The 14,196-nt window shown below is 46.2% G+C and overlaps 1 protein-coding gene across 2 annotated transcripts in view; it reads left to right on the plus strand.

Moving 5' to 3' along the window:
- The first annotated feature begins 365 nt into the window (after positions 1 to 365).
- nlgn2a (neuroligin 2a) overlaps positions 366 to 14,196 on the plus strand; it is a 289,734-nt gene continuing 275,903 nt past the window's right edge. For both annotated transcript variants that reach the window (XM_061710704.1, XM_061710705.1), the window contains exons 1-2: positions 366 to 1,182; positions 1,293 to 1,400. The gene's annotated coding sequence lies outside the window, so the exon portion shown is untranslated. The remainder of the gene's footprint in view (positions 1,183 to 1,292; positions 1,401 to 14,196) is intronic.

The following is a 14,196-nucleotide window of genomic DNA, read 5'->3' on the forward strand; positions in this document are numbered from 1 at the left end:
GATAGTTCCTACATTCTGCCATAACTTTTGAATGGTTTGACATAAAGACTTGTGGGTGGTGTCATCGGACTCGGTTTTGAGTCCTTGACCATCATTGGTGCAAATTAGCCCCACCCCTTCTTCTGATTGGTCGATAGTTGATAGATCCTATTTTCTGCCATAACTTTTGAATGGTTTGACATAGAGTCGTGGCTGGTGTCATCGCACTTAGTTTGTAGTCCTTGACCTTTATTGGTGAAAATTGCACGCGCGAGGGCCCGTTCATCGCTGCTTGCAGCTTTAATTATCTCTATTTTAGTTTCTGTGTAAAAACTAAAAAGGGGTCGGTGTGCCTTTAACGTGCTCTGACGTCAGGCTGATGCAGATATGCCGGGCTGGATGCTGGAGGAGCGGAGCGGAGGGACCGAGGCTCATCACTAACCCGAAGCTCACCACTAACACTAACCGACCCCGTGCACGTCCTGCGCGGACACCAGCAGCGGGGATTCTCCCACGAGCAGCCCACGCGAGGGTGCGCGCCGCGGGACCGCCGGCAGACGCAGCGCGGCCCGGCGAGAGGAAGAGGGAAAAAGGAGGAGGAGAGGAAAAGGCGACCATATTGAGGTCAGAGGAAAAGCGTTGCCAGGGCAACCGGCTCTGATGGGGAAGACACTGCGGCGCGCATGACGCGGCCGGGGGCGAGCTCGCCGGACGCTCGTTCGCTCGTTCCCGCGCGCGTGCGTGGGCTCTGGCTGAGGCAGTCGGTCACGGCAGCATCAGCACCAGCATCCACATCAGCATCAGCATCAGCATCCACGTCCACGTCCACGCAGCGGCAGCATCAGCATCCTCCTGGCAGCGCGCCGACCCGGTTCCCCGGCGACCCGGTTCCGTTCCGAGGGGGGATTTAACGTGGATATTAACAGCTGAGTCCAGCGCAACGACACACAGGTGACACTTCCAGCAGCCGGTCAACACGGACGGGCTTTATTTTGATGTGGAAGACGTCCCTCCTCTCAGCCACCTGTCATACCGACAATTTCAACATTTCTCTGGACCGAGCCGAGCCGAGCCGAGCTCCGATGGGGAGTCTCATCCTGCCATCCCGAGCTGGCTGCTGGCGTTAATGCTGTAGAGCATCTTTATTCCTGCTCACCTCCTCCAGTCGGAGCCCAGTCGGAGCCCAGTCGTCAAGTCTGCGCTGTAGGTTTTTTTTTTCAATCACATTTTGGAAAACGAGCACTTTCTTTTTTTTTTTTTTTTCTTTGCTCCCTTGACTTTTTTTCTTCCTTTTTTCCCACGGCTGGTGTAAGGTTTAGTTGAGGAGGAAGAGGAGGAGGAGGAGGAGGGCAAGGATCTGAGGAAGCCCAGTGGAGACCTGGCACCCCCCCAGCACCAGCGGATCACACCATCACAAACAGGTAGTCCCGGGTTTTACACCCTCAGAGAGCACTGTAGTCCCTCTGAACAGAGAAAATAACTTGTGTATTTAGATTTCTGTTTGTTTGTTTTGCGACACATGAAGTAAAAAAAAAAAAGGTGAATAAATGAGGATGACATTCTGTTGTGTTGGAGCGTCTTGAGCGTGATGTATACGTGCAGAGATGTTCCCGCTGTGCTGTTTGTGAGGATCTGCTCGTCTCCGGAGAGAAACAGAGCTCTCCATTCAGGCGGGCCGAGCTCCTCTCGGGGTCCGTGTTTGGAAATATGGTGTTTATTGTACACACATCCGTAATCAGGCATAATCACCAGGAATACTGAGTTCAGTTGGCACGGATGGGAACTGTTGAACAGGAAGCAGAGCCGTGTTGCAGGCAGATGGCTCCGGTTCTGCGCACACACACTCACAAAAGTCCTTCAGCTGATGAATCATCCATCAGCCTAATATGACCATCTCTTCCTTTTCACTCAAAGAGCCCAGGAAACGCCACGGCCATGAGAACATGCTCCCCTCCGCCCACGGACCAGCGCACACACTCGCAGAGAAGAATGGGGCGCATTTATATGCTGGGGCTGATGTTGCGGGGCATTCGGGCCTGCTGGGCGATAGGATTCAGCAGGGACAAGAAGACCTCTGTTCTTATCTGCAGGCCCGAGAAGGGGCAGTTCAGCCCCTCGACTCGGGCAGGTATTGCCGGGCTTCTCCTCTGTGGGGAGAAGGCAGTTTAATGGGGCCGGCGGATAAGAACGCACGCCTCGCCTTGCACTAAACAGATGCTGCCACAGAGGAGTTGCTACTTGTCTCCGTGACGACTGGGGGAGAGCGCCAGAGACCTGTGGAGATGTTTAAGTGGGATTAAAGTGAATTGCAGATATTTCCATGTGCACAGAGGGAAGGCAGGAATAATGTTCGATGCCGTTCACACACCTCGCTAGTTCAGGTGCTCATCAATATCAGCCCTTTATGGAGCCTTCGTCAGAGCGAGTGCAGTCCTCTGGAAAAGAGGACTTTTTTGCACTTTACTGGTCTGGAGCATGCAGCTATGTGTGTGGTAACACAATGCCAAGAGGGGAAGACGTAAGCAATTTTGGTTCTGGAGTCTGGAGAGGGTTAGAAAACATTCCCAAATGATTCTGAGTTCAGAGAGAAGGATTATTCAAAAGCAGCAAACAATCAAGACGCCATCCACTCTGCTCAAGGACTGCAGGTTTCAGGAAATGTACTACAAGATCAGAGTGTGCAAAAATACCACCTAAAAAAGGAGCTTAATCTTCAGACCCGACAGCCCTGTTAAACGGTAAAAACCCATAATGGGACGATTAGAAGGACTGAAGTTCACAAAACTGCTCTTGATCAGACCGGTAAAACGTCTCCTGCAGCAATGTTTCCTGCCCCAGCGGAGTTGAACCCCCACATCCGTCTTGTTTGGGGGGCTTTGCTGACGTGTGGATCGCAGTGTAGCGCCAGTATCTGACGTGGTGGCGGAGAGCTGCAACTACAGTTTCAAATGTTAAGTAGACCACGTTCATACTTACTTGGAAATACTGTTTTACTTGCATAGACAAAAAATCTGTTTCGCTCTTGGAAGGCCGAGGGGACATGAAAGGTGGTTGCCTTGCAGGAATCACCCTGCATGATGATTCAGGGTTGTTTTGCATTCACGGGACCTGGGCATCTTGTGATCTGTGAGCTGAGCGTGAATTCCTCCGTGTACCTCCGAGTCTTCTGAAAGAAAATGCAAGGCTATCTTTTTCATGCAAACCAAAGCAGCACCAGCAAATCCACATGCAAATGTCTGAAAAATAAGATAATTGAGGTTTTGGAACGATGTAGTCGAAGTCCGGACCTCAACCCAGTTGAAATCCGGTGTTTGGATCTTAACAAAGCGGTGTATAAGCAAATACCTAAACACGTCAATGTGCTGAAGCGATGTGGTAAAGTAAAACGGCCCAAATTCCTCCAGACATGAGAGACCCATAAAGTCAAACAGTGATTAATAATTTCTGGTAAAGGTTGATCTACAAGCTGTTGAATCATGGTGGTACTTTGTACTTTTTTGACTTCATTGTTGAATAATGAAAGGTAGGTATGCAACGATTAGACAAAAACCAAAAAAATTGACATAGTGAGGCATCTTCTTCCTTCCCATCTCTGCTGAGAGTTGCACATGATCAATAGAGTACAGCGCCAGGTAAACAATATGGTGGCTGGTGATGCAACACCTGAGCGACTAGCAGCAAAGTTCATTAACACATCATTTAAACAACTTCATGCAACATTTAAAAGCTGAGAGCTAATTAAGAGCCATTTAATAAAATACAAGATTCATAACCCGGTTAGTCGACTTATTGTTTCGTTAGTCGAGGGTCAGAATAGTCGTTAGTTGCAACCCTAATTAAAAAGTGATGCTGTTTTTGGTGTGAGCTTGTATTCGTCGGATACTGAGACCCACAATGGTGCTTTTATGTTTTCACCCGACCAGAAACAGTCTCATGGGCGGGGAAGTCACTTTTGCACATGCCAGTATCTGATTAACATACAAAAATATTAGAAAAACGTAAGCAAGGCGAGTACAACTGCATACACACCTGTGTGTGTGTGTGTGTGTGTGTGTGTGTGTGTGTGTGTATGTGTCCACTCTAGGAAGCTGCAAATGGTTAATTCGGTGTCTCAGCGTGTGTCCCAATTAGATGCGTGCAAAGCCGAGGAAGTCATTGCTCAGTGCCATCCCTGCAGGGCGAGGTGCGGTGCAGCTGGCAGCAGATGGAGCCGGGGGCTTCAAAGCGTGCCACCGAGTAGATGGATTCCTCGTAGGGCGGCCGGGGCTCAGGGGGCAGAGCGGCTGTCTGTCAAGGGAGGTCACTGGTTTGATCTCCGACTCGGGGAGTCTACGTGTCAAAGGGTCCCTGGATGAGGCGGCGCATCGTGCCCGCATCGCCCCAGATGTGTTCGTAGCACTGGGCGGACTTCAGGTCGTCAACAAGACAAGAGAAGAGCCACTTCACCACAGTCCATTTAACATTCCCATTCAGCAGATGCAGTTGGAGGAACTGGCCTTCAGATCTGCACGTTTCTGGCAGTTTTCTGTGGCTAATTCCATCCCAGACTGTTTATTCGGTGCTGCAGACATGGAAGTGACAGCAGGTTTCCCAGCAGGTCAGGATGTTTCTCTGACTGTGCAGAAAATACGAGCGGCTGCTAATTATAGGTCAGAGATGTCACCCATGTGCCGAGTCTTCGGGATGATGACAGCTGACGCCTTTACGCAGCGCTGGTGACTCATCGGATGAGTTAAACGCTCGTTAAACTGAACGGAGCCAAATCCGGGTCTGCGGGGAGCTGCCGTTGTTAGTTCTGCTCCGTGTTTTTTGGACGGGATGAGCAGGGAGCTGTACCTGTCAGTCGCATCCTTGAAGGCTCGGTTTGGTATTGTCAGAATTCACCTGAAGGATATTCCACCGTTGAAGTTCAGATACGTTGTGTATTATTGATGAAGGGAGGGAAACAGCAGAGGGCTGAAAGTGGAAGAGGGGAGGCAGGAGACGTGAGGACCCCTGCAGAGCCAGGCCGCCTCTCTCCTCTCTGCGTGAGCGGCATGAGATTGATCCGACCCGAGCCGCCGCCGCCGCCGTTGCTCCGACAAATAAACACAATAAAGTCATCAGTCGTCTGCGACTCTGTTTGCGGCCGACGATTCCCATTTTTCCATTTTCCCCCTGGTCCTCGCTCGTTGGGCTACAGATCCTCACATCAATCATCAGAAACAAACTCCGAATGGAGAATTCTTTAAATAAATGAAATGATAAATAAGAAAAGATCTGCATATACTCCCGAGGGAGTCGGCTCCCCCGGGCAGACCTCTCTGGCAAATTCCATTTGGTTTTGTCTGCTTTTTATATAAAATAGAAGTTGTGGAGTGATGGGGGCCGAATTAATTTGACAATGCACATCCTGCAATGTGGCAATTGTGCACGTCACCACACAGTTTCTTCTCTGCTGTTATAGGAAATACATCTGGTTAAACAGAAGCCTGAGAGAGGCTGATCTAATTTGCTACAGCGGCGCTTGGTGATTGACAATATGCTCCCCCCCGCAGAGGTGCGGACCTTCCTTTGACTCGTGCTTTTGTTTTCGTGCAGAGCTTGCCGCTCTCTTTATTATATTGGATGGATTTTGACCCCCTCCCTCCCCCCTGCCAAAGATGGCGTGCCGTTGTAAGACCATATATATCCTCCGTGACTCTTTTACTGCCTTTTAATTTCCACTGATGTGTTAATTTGTTTCTCCTCTCCATCTGTTTGTGAATGCCTCATTCATTAGGTTCAAAGTGAGCATGACCCCCCCCCCCCCTTTCAGAGAAACACTGCTTTGTTGTGTTGCCATAGGAGCACCTTTTTTCTCCTTTTTGTGGGTGTGTGGGGGGGGTAAACTCTGCAGAGAAGTCCTGGTCTGTTTGGGGTGGTCTGCATGTGCTCGCCAGCAGGTGGTCGTCTACTTCCAGTGCAGAGAGTTATATCAGAAAACGACTGACATCGACTGTTGCAAAGCCCAGATTGCTTGAGGCTGCATGTTTTTTCCTTCGTGATCAAACCTAATAAATAATTTTCTCGGTGCAGACGCTTGACATTAAATCATTATGACCAAGCGACCCTAAGAGTTAGTAAACCAAACGATTAGCATGTCTTCTTATAGTTGCACAAAAATGCATCTTTTCACAGAAGACGTCTACTCTGTACTTGGAAAACCTCGGTGGATGCGTCTGTACGGTTGGTGCCTCCATGTGGGAGGGATGCTTTGATAGTTATTAGAGAGGAATATTCTTCCCTGGCTGCATTTGAGGTGCTAGTTATACTAAAGAGAAATAAGTAAGTCCTAATTACACAGAGATTCCTCCACCACATGTCATCAGAGTCAATTCTAGGCCCGTCATTCTCCTCGGGATTTTGGACCATTACAGATGAAAGTGATAGAAGTGCAGAAGTATCTTTTGTTGTTGCTTCAAATCAGATTTCCTGAAATGATATTAGTTAATGTGACTTGGCAGCAATGGAAAGACAAAATACGAACTAACGTGTTAAATAAATGTTCTCCTTCACCAAGTGATTTTGGCACACACATAAGCTACTACTAATTGGAAGTTTTTATTTTTTTTCCATAATGCCGACCTGCCATCATCGTAGCCTACGATACTTTCTGCACATACCATTCTCAACATCGTACCCAAGATTAGAGAGATGCTAGTCATGCAGAGTGAAATGTAACTAAAATAGTTAGTTACATCTATGAGGTTATTCTCATACGCTCTCATCCTGGACCGATCTTATATTATACCAACAGAATGTCCACGAGTCAACTTCCAGGGTAAGATGTAACAGAACATGCCTCTAGTGGGACAAAGTGGCATTACAGGACACACCGGGTCGTCCCCAATCATTAGCTGTAGCGTTGACGGCAGCTGTGTAACTCGTCGGTGGTCCGAGGTGGTACCGTTGCAGAGGGGTTTCAAAGCCGCAGCAAGGAGGATTTTTGCGTTAAAATCCATGCATCCATTATCCACACCAGAATCTTCTTATTAAGGGTCAGGGGTCTTTTAAAAACCTCATCCGGGCTACATCCTGGCCAGTCCATCGTAGCTCCGCGCATGGACCACACACTTGCTCAATCTAAGGTCGCTAATCAACATGCAGGTTTTTGGCTTTGAAGGGAAACGAGCACCTGGGAAAAAAATTAAAACTACCAACACCATATTGAAATATCAGTGTTCATTTCATTTGAAGGGATATTTGATTATTTGTCATTTGCATCATGCAGCTCTTGCATCCTCCCGTACATCATTGCATCGGCATAAACACCCACAGTAGGTCCGGGCTCCTGTCCTGGTTGTGTTTCGTGTTGCTTCACGGCACCATGCCGCACAACAACGACCATGATGGCTAACGATTGCTAAACGAAGCCGGCTCAGAGAGCTACAGCGGATAGGACTGCAGCAACTAAGACAACAGAGGAAGAGATGATAGAAGACGAGAAAACAAGAAAGTGACGGTGCAAGATAAAGATCCAGAAGAAATCATGGGTGGCGTTATTAAAGCAACAGCACCTCCATGTCTACAGGAGGAGCCTCTGCGCTACAGATGGCAGAAGTTACTCTGTGTTGCTTTCAGATGGCAACTACTCTGACTCCTATTGTGAACAAACGGCCCTTTTAAAGCCAGCATATAAACTGATGGTCTGCAGGAAAAAGGAAGTGCTACCAGAACAATAAAAACTTTCCAGCAGTCCAAAAGTGCCAACAGAGTCTCTCTCAGTCTTCAGTCTCTCGAGCTGCCATTGTTTACACGGCAGCTCGAATATTAGCGCCGCAAAGGGAGGATTCCTCAGTGGAATCACATCCCACCAAACCTCCAGATCTACAAGATGCAGACGAGGAGGAAGGAGACAAGGTCGTGGCCGAAGCGGCGACAGCTGCTTCGTCAAAGCTGGTATTCAGAGCCTCTGAGTGAAGGTTATGGGTCATCCAGCCACATGTGTACCATGCTGCCTCTCGGTGTTGCATCCTGCAAACATTTAATGTTTGAGGACATACTTGAACAAATCTCCCTAACTAATGCAGCCGTTAGAAACATGCACGGTTAAGGGCAGGGGTATTTCTGGGACTCGGAGTCTTTGACTCACATCTCTTTCTCTTGTTCCTGCCCAGTTCTTTAATGTCACGCTACTGTCTTCATTCATGTTTGACTTATTAATCCAGCCTTTCCCTTACACAGTCTCTCCCCATTCCTTTTTTTTTCTCTTCTGCGTTCATCTTCAAACCCGTGTCGTCTGCCAGCCCGATGAGAACAGTGCTGTATCGTCCCCAGTGGGCTCATTAAAGTTAGATCAAGGTTGAACACTCTGACACATTTAGTCAAAAAAAAAAAGCAGGCGTCCAGACTCTCCTGCCAGCACCATCACCAGCACCAACCTCCTCATCCCTGTTAGTCGCACCCCACCCCTGCTCCAACCAGCCTCACCACCCGCCAAGATCAATGGACAGTTACTCCTCTACTTTCTTCAGAGAGATAAAAGCCAAAGGAAAACACAGGGATGGTGAGAAACCACCCGTATCACTCATCGACCACCGCTGGACTCCCCTCTGGAGCCTGACGGAGCAGATGGGATACAGCTCAACCGCTGAAATAGAAAACACACACAGATTAAAGTCATTGCTGACTTTTTTTTTTTTTTTTTTTGAAGTGATGATAATAATATAGTTGCAAGGCTTCGATGGCTTTTAATGCTTTGAGATTGCACAATCCAGTTGTGAATAGAGAGCATGACACAGATTTAGTGGAATCAGCAGCAGCCCAGATTAGTTGCATCCTGCTTTCTGGCCCGTCACATTGACGTAACAGTCAGAATCCATGTTGCTGCGAGCCGTGCAGCTCATTCTCCCAGCGAGGCGGGTGAGATGCGTCCTCTTCCTTGCTGCATTGTTGCAGAACTTTGGAGATCAGCTTTTATTGTTGACTTTTAAAATAAATAACCAAGCCCCTAGTTATTTTAAATAACTTTTACCTCCATAACTCCCTACCTGCCAGGGCGCTCCCTCAGATCAGCAAGTAGTGGCCTTCTGATCATTCCCAGTGCCAGACTTGTGACCAAAGGTGATCAAGCTTTTGCAGTCCGGGCCCCCAAACCTTGGAACTCTTTACCTGCTGAGATCAGGTCAGCTAAATCCCCCACTGCTTTTAAATCTTTACTAAAAACATTCGTTTTTAGAAAAGCTTTTATTGTGGTGTGAATATAGAGGGTATGTATTGATGTCACTTCCCCACTGGTGGCAAAAACAGCTGCAACTAGTAGGGGAAACTGTGGAGAAGACGGGATAACAGCCGATTATTGGCTTAAATTAAGGCAGTTGGACTTGACAGTGACCCGTACAGTTACCCCAAGAACCAGTGGTCCATGGACATTGATATTTGGCCACGAATCGAGTTTCCTGATATTTATATGTACTTAATTTCTACGCCGGGGAAATACACGAAGCAAAGCTTGAAGGCGTACAAAAGTCTTGACGCTTGTTCCTACTTCAAGGCAGGATTTGTTGTAGAAATTAAAGTGATGAGGACACCGGACTTTATAATTCGACCGTTTAAAGTTAGCTACCCAAAAATCCAACATTACCTGATACAAAATGGGAACCGCAAATCCACGTTTCGGTGCCTGGAATCCAGTTGTTTCTGCGATTTGCAGCGATCCTCTCTTAAGCTTATTTTTCGGCAGTCTGTAAAACTATAACTCCGATTTCTTGCTAAATCTATGAGTACAGTCGATCGCACAACATCTCTTTCCCATTTTAGATGTTTTCCAGTTGCTCAAACTGAAAGTCTACGCTGCCACTCAGTCTTTCTGACACTCAGTCTTTCTGCCACTCAGTGGGCGAAATCTGCTGTGAAGTGATCTGTGATGTCATGCGCATTCCCTCTATTGTTATTAATTTTAGACTTGGTTATTGCTGTCTTATGTTCTTATCCACTATGCACTTTATTTTTATCTTGATGTATTTTAGTGTTCATGGGAAGCACTTTGTAACTTTGTTAAGAAAGGTGCTATATAAATAAAGTTTATTATTATTATTATTATATTATTATATTGTCTTCAAAACCTGCGATATGCGTTAGATTCAGTCCCGCTTCTCCCACGTGCGGCCCCTGCAATTTATCAAAGCGTGCGCTGCAGCTCGCCACTGCTGGGTTCATGGAGGAATTGAGTTACAGTGCTGACAGCATCTCAAGGTCAGGAGCTGCCGCAACCTCATGAGTACTTCTAGTAAACTTTCAGCATCACAATCAAGCTCTGGGTCAACGGGGCAGCTGAGGACAGACAGGTAGTTGGACTGCTCCTCTGGCTTCTGATACTCCACACACATACTGAGGAGGACGGGGAGCTGTGCCCTGAAAGCCAAGTGAACAAAGATGTTGCAAAGAAAAAAAAAAAGCCAAATTAAACCATAGGAGTTAAGCTGAAGAGCAAACATGAGCATAAATGTTTAGCAGGCGCTGAGAGATATAACACCCACAGCTCCATCTCTATTTTGTAATATTTACATCTACTATATGCTACTATATCCCAGTTGTTGGACTCACATCAGTATGAGCCGCCACGCCGCCACATATATTAGTGTGAGCTGTCAGCCGGAGCCCTAACAACCAGGTAGAGAAGGAGCGGTTGAATGGTAATGCGGGCGGCAGCGGTGGCTGTCGGCCCACATGCTGAAGTGCTACCACTGTGACTGAACTGTATATTGATGCGGCTGGTTATAAAACACACATCTCATGGCTCTCCGTGGCTGGAACATAACGAGCCTCGGCGGTGATATAGCTGGTGGCCGTCCTGCACAACAGCCCTGGCTGGGATCCATCTGAAGTCCATCTGCTGACATAAGTGGCCGCGTCGCTGCGGTCGGGTCTGAGGCCTGAATCTGATGGCAGCACTTGGATATGCACAGATACCAGTTTCTGCTGTCCATCACTCAGGTTAGGGCTGGGCGATATGGACCAAAAGTCATATCTCGATATTTTCTAGCTGAATGGCGATACTCGATATATATCGATATTTTTTCTGTGCCATAGCAAAGCATTATAGCATAGCATCTCTGTTAGCTTCATTTTTTCTGAGGCAAACCCCTAAAAAAACAGTCAGTTTTAATACAAAGCCTCGTGCCAAATGTCACACAGGTACATTTATTAACAGAGGTCTGCACAATATCAAAATGTATAAAACAAATGAAATAAAAATAAACTGCCTGCATATATAGAATAAAAATGCTTCTTTGAATAAAATAAAACAAATATCCCTTTCCTGCATAACAATTAAATTAAAATACACTGTGCAATTAATACAATGTAGACAGTAACAGGCAGACTTTTCCACTGAGGTTGACAGTTGTGCAAATAACAAAACATTTGTGCAAATCTCAATTAAAACATTCCAGTCAATTTGTCACAAAATAAGCTATATCAAAATCAAAAAAAAAAAAAAAATTCTTGATATAAACGATATTGTCTCATACCATATCGCGTTTGAAAATATATCTATATACATTAAAATCTCGATATATCGCCCAGCCCTAACTCAGGTATTACTGCCGTTTTAAGGGCTGTCTGGAGAAGCTCTGGATGGGCTGGTTTCTACGCCGTGGTTTCCTGCTGTTTGGCCTGATTTACCGAGGAGTGCAAAACGTGCTGATGAAAGTCTCTGCAGGTGGTCGACTCAGCAGACAGAAGTCTTCTCCTCCTGTTGTATAGTTTATAAAAATATTTGAGCTACTTGGCTGTAATTGAACCAAAAGTTTTTTTTTTTTAATGAATGGTAAAAATATTAAATAAATGCATGTTATCTGTGCATGAAAGTGGAAATGAAATGTGAGTGAGGGAAATAAAAAAAAATAATACATTTGTCCTGTTAGAAGCATTCAGGTGTAGGTTTGTTAACATAATGCCAAGGAGGACAGACATTGGTCTTAGAGAGGCAATTATTGCTGCCTGCCTATCTGGAAAAAAAGTTTGTAAAGTCATTTCAAAATAACTGGGAGTTGGTTATCTTACAGTAAAAAATAAAACTTATCCTCAAGTGGAAACAGCCGAGGGAGTTCTGTGTTTCCAGGACTGGACTTTTCAGCAAGATCAGCCGAAGGTCAGACTGTGTGATGCTTGGAGTATCTGGAAAATACCCAAGAATTATATTTCAGCCTGCATGCAAAATGCCACATTTTCCAGAGCTAAAGAACATTATCATAGTTTATACCTATAAAATGACACCTTTTTTTCTGCAGTCTGATAAAACAGAAATTTAAATGTTTAAAAAGGCTTTCACTTTAGACAATTTCATTTGGAAATTGTGGTATAAAGACGTACTGGAGAACCAAAAATCCAGTTTCTACTTGCTTGTTCCCGTGGTTTCACATCGTCATGCTGGTCTCTGTTTCCCTGTCGTCGCTGATCTTTACTGTTCCCAAGAGGAAGATGTCGACCAGGCGTCAGCTGGGGTAGGATCCTCCACGCTGCTAAGCAAAGCGACAGGATTCGCTGAGTAGATAGATAGATAGATAGATAGATAGATAGATAGATAGATAGATAGATAGATAGATAGATAGATAGATAGATAGATAGATAGATAGATAGATAGATAGATAGATAGATAGATAGATAGATAGATAGATAGATAAAGTAGATAGTGAGATGGATACTTTATTAATCCCAAAAGAAATTTAGGGAACAAGTGCCCCAAGTAGGAACAAGTTTGCTAGTCTTGGCAAGTCATGATGGCAGTGGACCTGAACATACCTGTCTCATGTCTTTGTGACGGAGGGATTGCATCCTCCCTGTGGAGTTTGAAGTTATCCTCAACCCTAATGCGCTTTTGTAATGACCTCCCGAGGCAGAATACACCCGTAACAGCCCGTTCAGATCCACGAAGCACAGCGGGGTGGAATAAAGGAGCTACAGAGGTGGAGGGAAGTGGCGGTGTGAATGGAGCTTCTGTCTCTCCAGGAATTCCTCCCGAGACTGCTGGGGAATACTGATGTCGGCCGAACCCTGTCAAATTATTGCATATCCCACCGGGTGTTTCCTGCTTTCTAGTACATTTTTTAACAACTTTTTTTTGGTCATAGATTTTGAAAATGTAATTGAACAATACACAATACCTGCGATGTCATTGATCCAACCCTCACTACTAAGGTGTGGAAGTGTTTGCAGCTCCACCTCAAGAAATCCTCCATCCCTCCTTTTTTGGTTTTCGAGTAAATAGAGCACTTATTTAAAGTAGTTCTCAGCGCCGTCCAGCTCCAGTTGATGCATTGTTAGCCCGTCGGGCCTCAGCTGTCCTGATGGCAGATGCTGATGGAAAAAATAAGCATGTTCTTGTGCAGTGAATTAGAATGTCTCTGACATGACAGGCTCATGCTTCCTCCTGGTATTGTGTGTGTGTGTGTGTGTGTGTGTGTGTGTGTGTGTGTGTGTGTGTGTGTGTGTGTGTGTGTGTGTGTGTGTGTGTGTGCACTTGTGGTGCTTAAGAAGCACAGCAGAGGCTTGACAGTGATGAATGTGCAGGAGAATGGCAGCGTTACACTATTGCACCCGATGAAGCAGAGCAGACGATGATCATCGCTGTTATTGTCAAGATCAGCAAAGAAAACACGAGCCTTCGGGATGAACAGGGACGCACGTGCACATGAACACGTGCACAACGGTAAAAAAATCACGTCTTTATTCATGCGCTAGAGAGCTAAAGTCATAAAAACTTTGGCACGCCTCTCTCTCCTGATTTACTGTAACTAAGACTTTTTTGTTTCGTCTCGTGTAAATATTTAATGACGAGGCATCTGTGTTCTTAGTCCTTTTATATCTGTGGCTGTCAAAGCCCGGGCCAAGAGCCGCCCAGTCCCAGTATGCGGACCGCCGCAGGGCCAAACACCTCCCTGTGAGCAGATTTGAACTGACCATATTTTCACAGGTAGCAGCTCGCAGGAGCGGGAACATAAATGTCAGGACTCCGGCTCGTATCAAACTTCCAGCGCACTTATCTGCCTCCCTCAGGCTGTAGTGTCTTGGTGAGAGTGACTCATGTTCTCTTTCCGGTGGCCTTTTCATTTCCTTTCTGACTGAAATTTACCTAAAGAGTCAGAAATACGGATTAAACGTGCAAGGAAAGTTTTGTATTTTGGGCACGCGTGGATCAAATTCAGACGGCGACGGCCATCACAACAGGAATATCATGGATTAGCTCATTCAGCA

The sequence above is a fragment of the Cololabis saira genome, chromosome 20, assembly GCF_033807715.1.
Source record: "Cololabis saira isolate AMF1-May2022 chromosome 20, fColSai1.1, whole genome shotgun sequence".
Taxonomy (NCBI): Eukaryota; Metazoa; Chordata; class Actinopteri; order Beloniformes; family Belonidae; genus Cololabis; species Cololabis saira.